This window comes from Pinus tabuliformis, chromosome 9 (genome assembly GCF_031772625.1).
Source record: "Pinus tabuliformis cultivar Carrire ecotype Pingquan chromosome 9, CPIR1, whole genome shotgun sequence".
Taxonomy (NCBI): domain Eukaryota; kingdom Viridiplantae; phylum Streptophyta; class Pinopsida; order Pinales; family Pinaceae; genus Pinus; species Pinus tabuliformis.
Genome location: NC_142307.1, coordinates 960,376,502 through 960,396,533, shown reverse-complemented (window position 1 = coordinate 960,396,533; position 20,032 = coordinate 960,376,502).

Genomic DNA, 20,032 nt, shown 5'->3' with positions numbered 1-20,032 from the left:
ACCCCTCTAGCCATAGAGTGGGTCTAGTCACAGCAAGACAAAACAACAACTAATTTCCTTAAAGAGTCATTGTTGAAAGAGCCTACCTCAAACTGGTGTTCGATGGAGCTCTTGTTGGGCCGGTTCAGCTATCATTTACTTCCCCTTGATGAGTGATTCACCTAAAACAACACAAGAGAAAAACATAACACATAACAGAGTACAACAATGATCTATTTACTTACAGAGTCAAGAAACCATAAGCTATCAAGTATATTTTACACAAGACATAGGAAATCACCATTGATTGTATTAAAATGAATAAAAGCAAAGCTTACAACCAAGCCTTGATGTCACAAGCTTTCTCAAAGGGTCCAGCTGGTATGTTTCTTCAAGCATTCACTCTCAAAAGGGTCTCCCAAGAAGATTATAACTCTCTCTCTCACTCATAAGCACTAGTACAAGGCTAAAGAACTCCATAACCAATTGCTAAACTATCAGCGATTCGCACTGCAAACTATCAAACTCACACCAAAGCTAGCTAATTTGCTCAATACCATAAAACTAGCTCATCATAGCAATGGGGAGTGCTTTTTATAAGAGGAGGAGCCCCCATAAATGAGGGAGAGGGAGCTTATCCTCAAGGGAAGTTTCTCAAGAGGTGGAACCACCATCCCAGAGGAGGAAAGGAAAACTTCCTTGACCCAACAACCAGTTCCAGAACCACCCAGAAGCATTATGATCGAACTAATTCGACGTATCTAGATCATTGCAAGTTATACACTAGGACTTAGCGACGACGTTGCAAGGAAACAATGTATTCAGAGCCATCATCGCAAGAAAGATCTTGAGGACTTGCGTCGAGCCCTAAAATTCGACTGTCGCAGGGAACATATGTACCCCTACGATGACGTTGCAACATTCTAGTTCATTACAGAGAATTGTCGTAGGCAGAATGAGGTTTACTTGCGATGATGTAGAAACATGGGTAAAAAGGGTCAATACTCATGATTAAAGAGAACTTGTTAATATTCTTGAATGATCGGGAAGATGTGGACACATTTATTTCATGTATGACACAACAGAGATGTCGCTCAGGGACTGAATTTATCCGAGATCAGGGGATATGAGGTCAGTGACAAATTACTGTGTAACATATGCCCCCTAAAGCATGAAGGCTGAGAGAGTGGGAGGGGTGAAATGCTTTATGAAATCATAACCGAACCAGAACACCATCGCTGAGAACCTGCAAGCGCAAGTACAACAGATATCTCTGACAGTGAAAGAAATAGATGAAGTCTAGGTATGGGTGCAGCCATCCAAAAGACAAATAGACGTGGTCTATGCCATGGATGCGGCCATCCAGTCGATAAGACCATATAAAAATATAGGTATGGTCGTAGCCATCCAGAAAGACTCAGGTATGGTCGTAGGTATCCAATCAAAGAGTCATATATGCAATCACGAACCAATCCACGCAACCCGAACTTATGTAATCTTAGTCCGGGGTCTTGAAACCCAACCGATCATAGTACAATTTCTAATATGTGAATAGATGTGCTGAATTCAAGCATACTAGAAAATTGCTTTATTACCGGCCAATGATGTAAACTGTTAACAAGTGCGAGAGAAACCACCAGTAATGTCAGTGGTTCTCAAGGTACTACCAGTACAATCCAAAAAGCGCGAAGAATGATCTAGAGTCGAACACTTGTGGAATCACCCGATCGAAGACCAATAATGCAAGCCTATCCTTGAGTGCAAAGAATCTTGCCATTGAGGCATGCAAGCTCCAAAGTACCGAAAGGAATATCTAGATCAACTTGCTGGATAATGAGTTGATGTCAACAGGAAGCGACATATCGCAGGAGGGCCATTATGTTTCCCACATCAACGACACGAGACAAGGAACAAGATGAAGATGAACGAAACAAAGAATCAGAGGAGGGTGTAAGGGTGCAAACTGTAGAAGGATTAAACTCTTGAAAATATCGGCGACATGACTCTAGAATGCGACAGTATTTTGGTACCAAGGGATCGAAGGTCTTGCAGAAATGAAAAGGATCAAATGGAATGAAGCAAAATGACAACCCAAACCATGGAAGGCCAATGACAATGTGAGGATATCCCAAACCTAGCGAGAGGCAAAGGTGTAGATGTCCAAGAGTGACTAGCTGCCATAGGTAACCAACAATATATTTCCAAATTTCCCCCCCACCATTATGGATGAGTACCCCAATTATTTTTGAAAAACAAGCTTGAAGGGGATAGCATATGCTTGTGATATAAGTTCATTCTTCGGACAAATCCAATCTATTGAAATTTTAATGAGCCTTAGGGAGGAGAAGCTCGGGTCTCATCATGGTGACAAGTCCAATGTCATCAGGGTTTAACAAGTCCAACATAGGTAAAACTCAGAGTATTTTTCATGTTTAGAGAGTTTGAAAAAGACACAGAAAAGAAAACTCTAGGGGAGGGCCCTTTTCATAAGTTTGTGTCACTCGAGCCCGAAAAGGTAGAAAACGATACTCGAGAGAACCGCTTGAACATGTCAGCCAAGGAGTACTTTTCGTAAATAGTGTTTCCATTCCAAAAAAGTAGAAAACTTACTGGAGACACGACGTTTCATAACCAAGAACGAACATGAAAGGACAAGAGCTCGGCCATCTTTTTGGTTTTTAAACAGTTGGAAAAGAGCTGAAAGCAGACCTCCATTTTTATTCTCTTTAACGAGTCAAAAAGGGAAAAGTACTTGGCAATCTTTTCATTTTTTATGAGTCAAAAAAGAGGTTAAAGGAGACTTGTCCTAGAGGAATGAGTGGTATAAATAGTAGAAACTGGTTCCGGCAATGGTGGAGCTGCTCAAAACATGTAATGGTCAAGAGGCTAGCTAATAAAACCACTCATCATTGTGGTCCTTTAGGAAAGGAAAAACAACCAAGTGAAAGCATATGATTGGCCAAAGAGATGGTGGCGATGGAATGAAACAACCAAGGCTCATCTAGCACAATTTAGCGGATAAAAATGGCAATCACGAGATGTAAATAAGGTATGGGTTCATTTTTTCACAAGCTTGAAACATGGAGAACTCTACTTGGATTCAGTTTCATGTTTACACAAGCTTGAAATGAAAAACTATGCTTATTATAAGTTTGCATGCCCTCAACATAATGACGCAAATCAAGGTACATGCCCCCCAAGCTTCATTGCATTCAACGAGGTGGATGGAATGAAGGTTCAATTTCGAGATCTTGGAAAGACTTGACTTGGATTTTATGAGATCTTAATCAACGACTCGATTTGGAAAAGGGAGTTATTTCATTTTTAATGAGGTTGACACAGTAAAAGAACTATCCTCATAACCCTTGTTTCATTTTTTAACGAGGTTGACACAAGATCAAGAACTTTTCTCAAGACTCCTTGTTTCATTTTTTAATGAGGTCGACACAAGAAAAGAACTCTCCTCAGGACTCCTTGATTCATTTTTTAACGAGCTTGACACAAGACAAGAACTATCCTCAGAATTCCTTGTTTCATTTTTTAACGAGGTTGACACAAGAAAAGAACTCTCCTCTAGACTCCTTGATTCATTTTTTAATGAGGTTGACATAAGAAAAGAACTCTCCTTTGTGACTGTTCATGGGCCATACGAGAACATGACTTCCAAGAGCTCTTCACTAGATGGAAGAACCATACTCCGGGAGGAATACATGTTGTTGGGTACCAATGAAAGATCGGGTTCCAATGCCCTCAGTACATGATGTACGAGACCATCTACATGATCATCAACGTATGTGGAGACGGAACATGTAGCCACATAATTGACCTGTGGTGAGGAAGGTATTGCTTGCGAATAGGAAATGAGAGAGGATGATGGTTGTACATGAGGTATTTGGTGACCAAAGAATGACAACTGATCTATAGTCACAATTCTTCTGTCGTGAGGAAAACAAACCACACGGAAAAGTGAAGAAACAAGAGATCCCATGACATAAATATAGTCACGGCCAAGGAAAAGATTGAAATCCAAGGCACCTTGGACGACCATCACATCTATGCAAATGGTTTTGCCTCTCAAAGTAATTGGGAATTGTGGAAGGATCCCCAAAGGATGAATAGTTCCTCCATCGAAAGCCAACAGATTCTGGGTGACTGGCATAAGCTATGGGGATCCCAAAGCTTGCCAAGTAGTGGAAGGCATGAGGCTAATCGACACACCTTCATCCAAAAGAGTGCTAGATACTGCCTTATTATAGGCATGTACAATGATCTAGAAAGGCACATAAGATGGAAGGCGGAAAGCAGTCAAGTGACACCAGTCGAAGGAAACGACCGAAATACTTGGTGGGGTATCATATGATTGCCCCCATGCTCTATAGGAACCAAAGAAGGAATCTCTTGATCGGAAGGGATAGGAGGGTCATTCTTTGACTCAGGAGAATCTGACAAGATGAGAAGAACAGGAGCAGTAAGATCATTGTGCTTTTCTAGAATAGAGTGAACAACTGGTGAGGAAAGTTGTTGGCTGGATAAATCGTTCTTGTGGACAAGGCCGATCTCCTTAGTATCAAAAGATATCTAGCAACAAATAGGACAAGCAAATCTACCTTTATCTAAACATATTGTGATTCATTAATAAAAGCTAAAGAGGTGTTTTAGACCCTACCTTAAGTCCAACGCTATTTTGTGGCAGCCATGCTTCGATTGTCCGAAAGAGTTTCCTTTTAAGAACCTACAATCACAAACAAGCACACATCAAATAACACCTACATAGCTAATATAACAAATCATGTTCATCATGGTGATCAAGGAATCCATGAAATAAACCATAAAACACAGCTTATTGAGAAAAATAAACTTGATTGTATTAACTTTGAAAATAGAAGAACTTTACAACCTTTGGTGCCTTGATGTTGTACAAGCTCTTCCCAGGGTCCAAAACAGGAATCTCCTCTACTTTGACAAGCCTCACACTCTTCCAAATGAGAGCAACAAGGTATTTAATCTTTCCTCACAAAAGCTCAATTAGGAAGACTAAGTTCCAACTGCATTTCACCTCAAAAATCTTTAGCTTTCAACCTCCCAAGTAACCAACCCAATGCTTCATTTTATAGTGCAAAGGAAGGAGTTTACAGGTCCACCTATGAAGGGATAGAGTCCTCATTCAAAGGGATAAGCTCCTCACATCAAGGGGTTAGCTCCTTAAGGTATGGGATGCATGAACCTTAAAGGAGCGAACTTGCCACCTCAAGGTTCCTTCTAGAAGCTTCCAGAAATTACTCAAAGTGAGTTTTTAAGAATGTACTTGCGCCTTTTTGACTTTTACAGGTGTCTGCACCCATTACACAGAGACAGAACGGTCAGGTACGCAGGGGACATGACCATTAGGTGCGGGACCGTAGGTAATGCTAAGAGAAAGTGCAAAACCAGAGTTTTAGAGAATTTTAAGGGCTTTCTCTTATTTTCAAGGCTTGACATGAAGAACTGAGATTTAAGACTTACAAAGGAGGAAAGTATGAGTGGTGATAGACTCACACAAATTGCAGAATGTCATGGTGACAATATTTTGTGCAACAGATTGCCCCCTAAAGTGCGAAGTTTGTAATAGATGAGGATAGAATTTGTCATCATCTAAGAAGAGTGAAGTACTTTATCGTTTCAAAGATCATCCTATGGACACCCCAATCGGAACCTGTAAAAACATTCAATACAAAATATATATATGTGAACATATCATTGCTGAGGTAGGCATTCCCATACTCAGATCAAAACTGACTAGAAAACTAACTAAACTGCTCTGATACAGGAAAGGTTTTGTAATACATCACAAGTATAGACATATGTAGACACAGTATGGACACAACCATCTGTTTATGAATAGTCCACTGTATAATGAATAACAAAATTCCTCGTAGCTTGGATGGTGGAAATTAGATCCAGGGTCTTGATTTCTACTTCCCGAACTAGTACGATTCTATCCATGTGAATGAATGTGTCGAAGTCGAACATGGTAGAAACCACTTGATTACCAGTCAATGATGTGAATTGTTAACAAGTGTGAGAGAAACCACCAGTAATGTCAATGACTCTCAAAGTACTCAGTACAATCCATGAAATGTGAATAGATGAGCTGATGTCGAACATGTCATAGAATCCTTTGATCGAAGGTCAATGATACAACTTGTCATCGAAGGCGAGAAACCTGCCACTAGGGCATGCGGATTCCAAGGTACTGACGATTTGTAGATCATCTTTCTAGATAATGAGCTGAAGTCGATAGAAAGCGATCCGTCGTAGGCAAGCTCACAACACGAAATCATAGATCAAGTTTGAAGAAATATATTTGGTAAGGACTAACTCAGGGATGGTCAAGATGGATGATAGATATTTTGCAGATGAATGGTTTATTTGAATTGACCTCTTGAACACATAACGACATTGCAGATGGTTTGGTGACAATTGACCCAAAGCTAATACCCAGAAACTAGTTGAAGACTTTAAATATGGTTTGATTAACTGTTAGGCAAAGGATTTCCCAACTTAGGTGAACAAAAAGTGTCATGTTCAAGAGTGGTTATATGCTTTTCTAAAACACAAAGTATAACAAACAGGTTCATTTTTCTCTCTTTTCCCCAACCATTTCTGGAAAGTACCTCTTTATTTTTGACAAGCTTGAGGAGGATAACATTTTCTTGGTTATAAGCTCATCCTTTAGATGAGTCCAACTTAGTTTAAAATTCGAACCCTAAGAAGGAGTGGTCTGTTCCTGTTTTAAAATTGAACAGGTCCTTTACTGTAACATTTTAATGAATCCAGTATAGGAGAAGCTCGGTGTTTTTCAATTTTAGGGAGTCAGAAGAAAAACTTAAGACAACTCCATGGATGTCCTTTTTCATAAATTTGTGTCTCCCAAGCTCGAAAAAGTATAAAATAATACTTGAGAGAACCGTTTGACCATTACAATCAAGGAGTACTTTTCATAATTAGTGGTCCTGATTCGAAAAAGTAAAAAAGCGATCAAAGACACGTCGTTTTATAACCAATATCGAACTTGAAATGACAAAAGTCCAGCAATCTTTTCATGTTTATACGGTCAGAAAAGAGCTGTAAGTGGACCGTCTTTTTAATTCCATTTTAACAAGTTTAAAAGAAAAACTCGACAATCTTTTCATATTTTACGAGTTAGAAAAGAGCTTAAAGAGGACTCGTCCTGAAGGAACGAGTGGTATAAAGGGTAGCAACTGGTTCCGGTAATGGAGGAACTGCTCCAAAAATGTAATGGTTAAGAGGCTGGCTAATAAAACCACTCATAGATGCAGTCCCTTAGGAAGGGTAAACGACCAAGTGAAAGCATATGATCAGCTAAAGAGATGGGGGTGATGGAATGAAAACAACCAAGGCTCATCTAACAAAATTTAGAGGATAAAAATGGCAATCACGAGATGTAAATCGGGTATGGGTTCATTTTTACACAAGCTTGAACCTTAGAGAACTCTGCTTGGATTCAATTTCATGTTTACACAAGCTTGAAACGAAAAACTATGCTTGTTATAAGTTCGCATGCCCCCAACATAATGACAAAAAACGAGGTACATGCCCCCCAAGCTTCATTGCATTCAACCAAGTGGATGGAATGAAGGTTCACTTTCGAGATCTTGAAAAAATAGGGAGTTGTTTCATTTTTTAATGAGGTTGACACAGGAAAAGAACTATCCTCAAAACCCTTGTTTCATTTTTTAACGAGCTTGAAACAAGACAAGGAACTATGCTCATGACATCCAATTTCAATTTTTTTTAACGAGGTTGAGACAGGAACAAACTATCCTCAATGACTCATTGTTTCATTTTTTAACGAGCTTGACACAAGACAAGGAACTATGCTCATGACATCCAGTTTCATTTTTTTTTTTTTTTTAACGAGGTTGACATGGGAAAAGAAATGTCCTCGCAACATCCAGTTTCATTTTTTAATGAGGTTGACACGGGAAAAGAAATGTCCTCGCAACATCCAGTTTCATTTTTTAACGAGGTTGAGATGGGAACAAACTATCCTCGCTGACTCCTTGTTTCATTTTTTAACGAGCTTTACACAAGACAAGGAACTATGCTCATGACATCCGGTTTCATTTATTAATGAGGTTGACACGGGAAAAGAACTGTCCTCGCAACAACCAGTTTCATTTTTTGACGAGGTTGAGATGGGAACAAACTATCCTCACAACATCTAGATTCATTTTTTAACGAGGTTGAGACGGGAACAAACTATCCTCGCAACATCCAGTTTCATTTTTTAACGAGGTTGAGATGGGAACAAACTATCCTCGCAACATCCAGTTTCATTTTTTAACGAGGTTGAGACGGGAACAAACTATCCTCGCGATAGGTCAGGAATCAGATAATGATTGTACCACCTGATATGCAATTTCAAAGGGATTCAAAGGCATCGTGCCATCAAATGAATCCACCTCGGATACGGAAGGTACGATCCAAGGATCATCGAAAGCAATAGTCTTCGATGAAATCATATGAATAGATGCAACAGAAGGCGATATGTTAGGAGGAGGGAAGGAAAAAGTTCCTAGTAAACCATAATCTTTAATCAAACCTACCCCAACATCGTTGTAAGAGATAGTCGTTTTACCGACGTGCTGAACACTATTAGTAGAGGCTGGGTCAGATGAGAAATAACTTAGCTGGTCTATCGTAACGATCTTTCCATTATGAGGAAACTTAACAAGACGAAAGATCGATGAAACAATAGCAGTCATAGCATAAGACCAACTGCGACCTAGAAGAAGGTTGTAATCTAGAGGGGCATCAATCACTTCCACATCTAGATTTACAGTTTTGCCTTTGACCCCTATAGGTAAATCTTCCAAAATACCAAAAGGATGGAACCCTCGGCCATCAAAAGCCTTTAGAATTGTCAGAGATTGATTGAGTGTAGGAGAACCAAGCGATTTCCAACACTGGATCGACATAATACATGTAGAAGCTCCCTCATCAATCACAGTCCGAAAGCAAGGTTTGTTTTTGACTAACACTGGAATCTGGAAAGCCATTTGATGAGGAAGGCGGGGTGTACTACTCTCTAAATCAAAGATTATTAGGTTCGAATCTTGAAGATCAACAACTCCTATAGCAAACAATAGTAATTTATGCTGTGCTGGGCATGATTGCAGCACATCCAAAGCTGACATTGTTGAAGGGGCAATGGCTAAGTCTTCAACAATGTTATAATTCTGAGCAGCGATTGAAAGATGATTTTTGAATATACCTTTAGCAGGCGATTTGGTTACTAAGTCTGGGTTGGGTTTCTCAATCTGTAGTGGAGCAGACCCAGGAGGAGGTGTAGTTGATGGGTTTAAATTAGAAGATTCTGCTTCCTTACCATCAACAGGATTTTTACTACCATAATCTTGCAATCATGTTGCAATCCTAACATGAGACATCATCATAATGGGTTCTTCCAAGGTATTCGAGGAAGAAGCAACCACTTTACTATCTTGAGTAGGAGAAGGGTCCTTCAAGACAACAGACATTTGAGAACCTTTAACGAATTTCAAAAACTTTGCTCGATAGGGGCATTCTTTAGTAAAATGATCCTCGTTGCAAATGAAACAAGGATAACGAGGTTTTCATTTTTCATCAATAGATTCATTTTTATTTGTTTTATCTTTTGAATTTTGATTGTTTTATTCTTCCCCTTCTCTTTACTACCAGATTTGGTCGTAGATGAATCTACGACATGGATGTCAGCAGAAACTTCAGCGGAAGAATCTCCTTTCCGGGCATCAGGTAAAGTTATTGTAGGAGAAGAATTCTTTGAAGATTTCTTCTTGCTTTTTGTTATGACTCAGGTTGTTCCCAAAAGTTGTAAGAAAGGGAATATCAAGGGAATACGGTTGAGGTAACTAGAGACCAATCTTTTAGATACAGATTCTAGCCAATCTGCATCCAGAGAGGGCTCTCTCTTTATGATTTAGCTTTGTTTTCAAAGGTATTAGGCTAGTTATGAAGTACAAGAGTTTTGTTTTGTTTTGAGTTTGGGTGGTGAGATTCAATAGAACAGTGAGGAAAAACTCAAGAGTTCAGTCCATTGGGCATGATGGAGTCAAAAGAAGGATGGTTTCCTGGATTTGGTTTCTAGTAGAGGATGGCATCATAGAGCAAGGTACTCAAACATGGAACAATTTAAAGGCTGGAATCAGATGGAATGGACTCAAAGGGATGAAGGGCAGTTAAGAATACTTCATCATTTTGACAGAGGGAAAATGGATGATTACTGTTAAGGAGCAATTAAGAATTCCTTAAAAAATACTCAACATGAAAGAATTAGGGGAAACAGGAGCAATTAATAATTCACTGTTTATTCTAATTCTGAAGAAAACATAGAGAATGGTAAAGACTGAAAACAGAGTGCAGCTAAGAAAATTCTGGATTAATCTTTTTCTTTACTATTCAGATCGTGAAACACAGATGATATAACAGACAAGAAAACTGTAAAACACAAGGTAGAAAGTAGTCATTGATCCATGGGTTGATTTAAGAATTTTGTGACAGGTCTTCTGCATCAATTCTTCTTCCAGTAAACCAGACGGCAGTTTGATCCCAACAACTTTTTATTCCAAAGTTCAGTGTTTACAACAAAGTCTAGACAAATCTACACATACCCAACCTCTCCAAAACTCTGATGAAGGGGGTATTTATACAACAAAAATATGTACAACTGAATATCTCATCAAAGCTGTGAGATAATATCTATGTTTAACCTAAAGTATTTACAAGCAAAGAAAAAATAAACAGCTAACTTATGCTTTGCTGGAAGCTGGATCTTTAGGGTTCAGCCTACAACTGTTTGAAGTAGCTGTGCACCGACTCTCTGTCTTAACTGATGCATTAATTCTGATTTGCTTTCCTTAGTCAGCTCGGATACTCTTTAATGCTGATTTGATTTGTCTTTAATTATGCACTGATACTCTTTATGGCTCCTCTGATACTCTTTGACTTTAATCATCTTCTTTAATGCTGAAGCGACCCTGCTCACTGCTATTTGGTAAAAATGGAACTGCAACGTGTCCTTACACCGGCTTTCTCTGCAATTGATGTCTTTGCGGGTTTCCACTGGATGGGGCAGCACATATCTCTGTCTTTTCTTCTTCTGCAAACTTGGAGATCCCTCGGTTTACTTTAAACTGTATTAAGAGGAAGAAAACTGTATTGGGCAGGTTTGTTGAGGGCGCGAGCTTCATTGGTGGAGCCTTTATGGTCGGGAGGCAGTTTAAAACATTGGAAATGTGACCTCAGTCGACATCAAAACCCGGAGCGCCGTTCGTAGCAAAATTATAACAAAAATGACCTTTTTACCATATATTGAACAAAAATGATTTTGGCGGGAAATTTTGGTTCAAAGTACGGATGACGTCAGCGGGGTGGTATAGGATGGTGATGTGGCAGTACGGATGATGACATGGTAGGGTGACGTGGCAGTGACGTCAGCAAAGGGTTAGCGGGAGGGTGGTAAGTGGTTTCCCCCCGCACCGCTTATGCGCTTGGGCGATTTCGGGCGGAGGGGGAGCAATCAATGCGGGAGCACGACGCATGTCCAGGGTACAGAGAAAAAACCACCAGTTCCCCGGGACGTAAAGTTCATCGGATGGGGGGTGGGGTCGCGATATGATTGTCATCCGTCCGATGCGAGGGCGTCGATCGGACGGTGGGCACTTATGGAACAAGGCGAGGAGTTAATGTGCGGGTCCGTGGTTATAAACCACATTTTTAATGGTTTCGAAGCAAATTTGATTGGTTCTTGGGTGATTTAGCTATTAATTAATGAGAGGTTAATTAATCCTTTGCACGGGAAGGGTTCTTAAAAGGTTTCCGATAAACCAATCAATTCCCTAAAAATATGTTTGTGGTTTATAAATTAACCGGGGCGGGAATATGTAGTAATGCGGGGATTTTATTATATATTTACATAATACAGGGTTGGGAATGTTTATATGGGAGTTTTATAATAAATGTAAATTTGTTAATATGAAATTTGAGTTGAAAGCGCTAAGTATAATGTTTAGGAATCTTAGGATTGAATGGAAAAAGAGTTTATATGTGGAATGTAGCCATTTTCCTAAGTAAAGCAGGAATTCACTTAGGCAACGAATGAAATGGAAAGAGAGGCTTCAAGAGGGATATTAAGCAGATCTTAATATCTTTGGGGGAAATTAGTTAGTAATTGGGGAAACCGTATGAGGGGAGTTAGTCATGCCTTGGTTGAGCTGCTCAAAAATATAAAACTGCCATGGTACCTGTGATAGAGGTGAGATTAACACTTTGAGAGACAAAAACAATCACAAGTCTCATTCTGCAACATCAAAACTGCCTACCCAGCCTACTTTGCCTAAATTTTTTTCTTCTTGTTTGGGTGCACTTAGACTGGCAGACCCTTTTCCACTTTTCTTTTCTTTTGCATGATAGGTCTATCTAAGTCTGCACTTATTTCTTCCAAGGGCTCAGATTAAATAGTTGATCCCCTTTGCTTCTCTACCTATCTACTTATAGTTTAAATAGTTTGGACAGATTTTTATTCACTATCTCTAAACATGAAATTCAAACATGAATTGGCCAAGATTAAGCTGTTTGGCCATTCATCAATTGTGGCAAAAGTTCAACGAGCTGTACATGATGCTTTATTCACAGAAAATGAAATAGTAGTGGCATTTGGACTTGCACACTTTCCTGGTCTTTTTGTTTGGGGTTCATTTCTTTTTTATTTTTTCTTTTGACCATTATTTTTTCACCCTTTGATTTTTCTTTTAGGGTATACCCTCTTTACATTTTTTAATTTTTTGATTTTTTTTCATAATATGGAAACCTTTACAGCAAGGAAAGGATGAACATATTACAGAGCTCAACCAGTCAATTATGAAATATGACACCTATTACTATAGGAGTATAACACTGGCTCCACTTGGGGATTAGGATCAGGATTTGATCTGGTGTAACGAGTCTTTTTTGGAGCCAGTTTCTAGGTATGTTTTTTGTTTTTTCTTGGAATAGTTTTCTTAGAATACAACTTTTAACAGTCTCTTCTAGGAAGTTATTAGATGTGGGAATTTTGAACTTTCCTAAAGATTTATTGAAAAAAGAGGAACTGATCAAAGATTTGAAACAACTGTTCAAAACATAAACTAGACCGGAGATAGGCTGGAGTACCATTTATGTACTTCTGCAATTGCAAAGCAAAAGCAGTTTCAAAGGCTACGTGGCTAACTTCAGGCTCCATCTGTAGTTTATATAGTAAAAAATAGTAACAAACATTTATTTAGGATCCCCAGTGGAGTCATCAATGATGTTATCACTCAGGTTGTTCCCAAAAGTTGTAAGAAAGGGAATACGGCCGAGGTAACCCAGACCAATCTTTTAGATACAGATTCTAGCCAATCTGCATCTAGAGAGGGCTCTCTCTTTATGATTTAGCTTTTTTTTCAAAGGTATTAGGCTAGTTATGAAGTACCAGAGTTTTGTTTTGTTTTGAGTTTGGGTGGTGAGATTCAATAGAACAGTGAGGCAAAACTGAAGAGTTCAGTCCATTGGGCATGATGGAGTCAAAACAAGGATGGTTTCCTGGATTCAGTTTATAGTAGAAGAGGGCATCACAGAGCAAGGTACTCAAAGATGGAACAATTTAAAGGCTAGAATCGGATGGAATGGGCTCAAAGGGATGAAGGGAAATTAAGAATCCTTCATCATTTTGACAGAGGGAAAATGGATGATTACTGTTAAGGAGCAATTAAGAATTCCTTAAAAAATACTCAACGTGAAAGAATTAGGGGAAACAGGAGCAATTAAGAATTCACTGTTTATTCTAATTCCGAAGAAAACATAGAGAATAGTAAAGACTGAAAACAGAGTGCAGCTAAGCAAATTCTGGATTAATCTTTTTCTCTACTATTCAGATCATGAAACACAGATGATATAACAGACAAGATAACTGTAAAACAAAAGGTAGAAAGTACTCATCGATCCATGGGTTGATTCAAGAATTTTGTGACAGGTCTTCTACATCAATTCTTCTTCCAGTAAACCAGACAACAGTTTGATCCCAACAACTTTTTATTCCAAAGTTCAGTATTTACAACAAAGTCTAGAAAAATCTACACATACCCAACCTCTCCAAAACTCTGATGAAGGGGGTATTTATACAACAAAAATATGTACAACCGAATATCTCGTCAAAGCTATGAGATAATATCTAAGTTTAACCTAAAATATTTACAAGCAAAGAAAAAAGAAACAGCTAACTTATGCTGTGTTGGAAGCTGGCTCTTTAGGGTTCGGCCTGCAGTTGTCTGAAGTAACTGTGCACCGACACTCTGTCTTAATTGATGCATTAATTCTGATCTGCTTTCCTTAGTCGGCTCGATACTCTTTAATGCTAATTTTATTTGTCTTTAATTCCGCACTGATACTCTTTATGGCTCCTCTGATACTCTTTGACTTTAATCATCTTCTTTAATGCTGAAGCGACCCTGCTCACCGCTGTTTGGAGAAAATGGAATTGCAACGTGTCCTTACACTGACCTTCTCTACAATTGATGTCTTTGCGGGTTTCCACTGGCTGGGGTAGCACATATCTCTGTTTTTTCTTCTTCTGCAAACTTGGAGATCCCTCAATTTACTTTAAACTATATTAAGAGGAAAAAAACTGTACTGGGTAGGTTTGTTGAGGGTGCGATCTTCATTGGTGGAGCCTTCATGGTCGGGAGGCGGCTTAAAACATTGGAAATGCGACCTTGGTTGACATCAAAACTCGGAGTGCTGTTCGCAGCAAAATTATAACAAAAATGACCTTTTTACCATATACTGAACAAAAATGATTTTGGTGGGAAATTTTGGTTCAAAGTACGGATGACGTCAGCGGGGTGGTACGGGATGGTGACGTGGTAGTATGGATGACGACATGGTAGGGTGACGTGGCAGTGATGTCAGCGAAGGATTAGCGGGAGGGTGGTAAGTGTTTCCCCCCGCACCGCTTATGGGCTTGGGCAGTTTCGAGTGGAGGGGGAGTGATCAATGCGGGAGCACGACGCGTGTCCAGGGTACGGAGAAAAAACAACTAGTTCCCCAGGATGTAAAGTTCAGCGGATGAGGGGGTCACGATATGATTGTCAGCCGTCCAATGCAAGGGCACCGATCAGATGGTGGACGCTTATGGAACAAGTCGAGGAGTTAATGCACAGGCTCGGGCTTATAAACCACATTTTTAATGGTTTTGGAGCAGATTTGATTGGTTCTCAGGTGATTTAGTTATTAATTAATGAGAGGTTAATTAATGCTTTACGCGGGAAGGGTTCTTAAAAGGTTCTGGATAAACCAATCAATTCCCTAAAAATATGTTTGTGGTTTATACATTAACCGGGGCGGGAATATGTAGTAATGTGGGGATTTTATTATATATTTACATAATATGGGGTTGGGAATGTCTATATGGGATTTATATAATAAATGTAAATTTTTTAATATGAAATTTGAATTGAAAGCGCTAAGTATAATGTTTAGGAAACTTAGGCTTGAATGCAAAAAGATTTTATATGCGGAATGTAGCCATTTTCCTAAGTAAAGCAGGAATTCACTTAGGCAACGAATGAAATGGAATGTGAGGCTTCAAGAGGGATATTAAGAAGATCTTAATATCTTTGGTGGAAATTAGTAAGTGATTGGGGAAACAGTATGAGGGGAGTTAGTCATGCCTCGGTTGAGCTGCTAAAAAATATAAAACTGCCATGGTACCTATGATAGAGGTGAGATTAACACTTTGAGAGACAAAATCAATCACAAGTCTCATTCTGCAACATCAAAACTGCCTACCTAGCCTACTTTGCCTAACATTTTTTCTTCTTGTTTGGGTGCACTTAGACTGGCAGACCCTTTTCCACTTTTCTTTTCTTTTGCATGATAGGTCTATCTAAGTCTGCACTTATTTCTTCCAAGGGCTCAGATTAAACAGTTGATCCCCTTTGCTTCTCTACCTATCTACTTATCTGCCAAGTTTAAACAGTATGGACAAATTTTTATTCTCTATCTCTAAACATGAAATTCAAACATGAACTGGCCAAGATTAAGTTGTTTGGCCATTCATCAATTATGGCAAAAGTTCAACAAGCTGTACATGATGCTTTATTCACAGTTAATGAAATAGTAGTGGCACTTGGACTTGCACACATTCATGGTCTTTTTGTTTGGTGTTCATTTCTTTTTTATTTTTTCTTTTGACCATTATTTTTTCACCCTTTGATTTTTCTTTTAGGGTATACCCTCTTTACATTTTTTAATTTTTTGATTTTTTTCATAATATGGAAACCTTTACAACAAGGAAAGGATGAACATATTACAGAGCTCAACCAGTCAATCATGAAATATGACACCTATTACTATAGGAGTATAACACTTTTAATAGTAATTGAACCAATGATACCATCAACAGCATGAGACCCTGAAGGAGCTGTATTTTTCGAAAGATTAGGGATTTTTTCGTGTAAAGTACCTGACTGCGTATAAACGAGGTCAAGGTACTGAGCCTGAGCAATGACTTGCTCTTCAGTGACAACTCCTACCTTAGCTACATCCTCAGTGATTTTAGGTAACAATGATTTAACGGACCATTTGCTAAAATTTGATCCGGAATGAAAACTTTCACTAAACGCCTTCTACATCGCCATTCATGAATACGATCAGAAATATATGTGGATGTGGATTGCTTTAGTGAAGTTAACATTCCATGCCATTGTCATATCTGACAGGCAATTGAAAATGAGTTAAGAAAGAAGTGGCTATTTCACTAAAATTATGAAAAGAGCCTCGTGGTAACTCAATGTACCATTTGGCGGCAAGAACAATAAGAGTTCTTTGAAAAAGACGCAATCAAATTGAATTATCAATAATGGAATTAGATGCACACCAGAGGTGATAAGTCATCACGTGATTTGACGGATCCTCACCTGACTTACCCTCAAATTTTGGTATATCTCTGGGCAACTTATTAGGCATTGGAGGCCAATACGGAAGATAGTAAATCGGATCATTTGTAAGGCGCGAAAAATCGGGTAAATCTAAAGTTGCAATAAATGGTAATTGATGGTTAGGTTCACGAAAACCTTGTGTAATGAGACCAGCTCCAGGAGGAGGTGTTGTGGTCACCAACAACCCCCATCTTTGTTGGTATTAGCAATAACACCAAGCAAATGGGGACCCTTAACAAAAATCCAAAAAAAAAACATTTTATCAAAATTTTTGTATTTTAACTCCCTAAAGCTGTATCGCATCGCGAGAAGAGAGTGAAACGTTTTCCTATGCGCATAATAAGCTGCGAAGAAGCGACGCGAAATTCATCGCATCGCATATATTGTGAAGCGCTCCTAAATGAAAAACTTAAGAAATCGCCGACGGCCGATATGCGACGTCGCATATCGCAACATCGCATAAAGCAGCACATAATGATTGGATGACTATTGCGATCTGCGATATTGCGATCTGCGCTGAATGCGACCATCAATTCCTGCGATGACATATCTTGACGATGCAATCCTCGATACTGCGATGCGAGTCGCAAAAAATCACTCATCGCAAAATTTCCTCGACACAGTATTCAAGGAAAGCTGTCTGTATACCAAAATTGGGCGCGCGCCTTGAAAGAAATTAATGATTGTACACCAAAGTATCCAAGAAGGATTGTGTTATGTTTTTCGAAGAGTCAGTTCATTATGAGTGTCATGATTATGCATTCATTAGAGCTTAAAGCTTTCACGTCAATCTTTTCGTCATTACTCTTTTCCTTTGCGTAAACTGTAAGACAACAACTAATATAAAGTAATGTGCAGGAAACATCTAAGGAAAAGGGGAAAGCGTCAATACTTGGAGAACAGAGAAGAGATGCTTTCGCAGACAGATGCTACATACAGCAGGACCGCAGATTCCAGAGTATCACTCAACAGATACTGATGCCAATAGGCCATCCAAAACTCAGAGTCAAAGGCGCACAAAAGCAGCATGTTTACAAAAGATCCTGAAGCTTATACTGGGTAAAGAAAAAAGAAAAATGCCAAAAAGGGAAAACGAACCAGAAAAGCCTGGAACAAAGAACGGAAGCAGTTTTCAATACAGAAAATTGTTCAGAGAGCAAAATCCCTAACTTATTCAGTCATTCGCAAGGCCGGAAACTGAAATAGCAACAGCACAATCTGTTTAAGAGAAATTTGGGTTATTACCAAGTATACACACAATGAATACACCAAGCCAGAGGAAGATTTTCGAAAATATCTTCTAAAGTCTGCCAGAAAGCGGTGCCAGCTCTTGTTATTTCTATTTTCGTAACTCAAACGAAAAGGAAAGACAACCAGCCGACTCTCCCCAGGTGAATGTTGCATTGCTTACAGCACTAAGGAGCAAATACAGAAACGGTTAGAAATTAGATTCAATTTTTAGAAATAAATTTGCTTTAGTAGAAGGGCGGTCATTTGAAACCGTGTCCTAAATTTATGTAATTAAGATTAATTAGTTAGCAGTATTTAAACCCTTCTCAGGCATTTGAAGAAGGGTCCGGAAATTTGTCAAAAAACTTGTCCTCAGAACATGCACTTTTGCACCCTCGGAGGGGGTTTTTGATGAATGGATGGATCGAGATTTATCAATGTTTGCATTTAATGTCTGCTACTGATGTTGCACTTTTGTACTCTTAGTAGATATTAGAACAAGTAGAGATAAATCGTTGTTGCTTGAAGCTTATGAGTGGAACCAGTCATAAATGGTACTTTTATCTCTTGACCATTTCTGCTTATATTCTTAAAGTAATATGCAGTTTTCAGTTGTTTATATGTTAACGCATGAATGTGTGGGTTACCATTTGGCACTTCTGTACGGTGGAGTCATTTATTTGTGCTTGATATGTGAATAACTTATTATGCGATATGTTGTTCACAACTGTTTTGCTTAAATTTTTATGCAAAGTGGTTTATCTTAACTGATTTCTATTCTTATGATAGCTGAATGATCTTTATTACCAGTTATTGTTTGAAATCTCTTTAGATCGCATAATAGAAGAAATACACCCCGGGTTAGCGTAGATTAGATGTGTTGTTTCTCATTAGATTACAATAGCATAGAGTTAGTTTAGAAGTTTGAATTAAATTAGCTTTAAATACTCTTAGATCAACATCATCCAACTCTACACACACAAACACCCCTTAGATTGGGAAACTGGTCCCATTATCCCCAGTCGGACCCGCTATACCAAATGGATAAGGAGCTGCCAACCAAGTTCCGGACTGGGTGGGTATCCCCCTTGTTGTCGACCCGATTTTCGGGCCTTCAACATATTTGGCGCTAGAAGGAGGGCACGAACTATGAATGGCACCTAAATCAAAATCTAAATACCATTCTGAGAGTAAATCGCCCTCATCCACTCCCCCGACTTCCCCAGTACGTTTAAATCCAGAGTCAGAAGTCATTCGAGTATCAACCGCTGCCACACACCCTAATATTTCAGACCAATTTATCATTGAACCTCCTGAAGTTCAAACTCTGATTCGCAAACTCCAGCGATTTTCTATTTTTACACAGAGGTCTGATAAATCTCAAAGCAGCGTGACTTCACAGTACAATCCTGCTCATCCCTGACCATATTGAAGAGTGAAAAATTTGGCATCCAGCCAACTGAATTCCCTCTCCCCACCAGGAAAAGAGCAAGGAAAACACCACCAGAGTCTGACAGTGAAACTCTTTCATCTACTTCGTCCATTTCAACTCCTTCACCGCGAAGTCAGCCACCCACATCTTCATTCCAAATCACTCATCCATCTTCCACAACCCCTCCTCTTCAATCATCAAAGATCATAATATCTTCATCTTCTCAGCATCAGGGATCATCCTCTGCACTTTCATTTACTAGCAGCTCAACGATGGCCCAGTCTCCATGGAATAATCCTGGGGCAGTTTTAATGCCTCCACCCCTGAGCCAAATACCGGCCCATCCTGAGAAATGGCTACCCAAATTCAATCC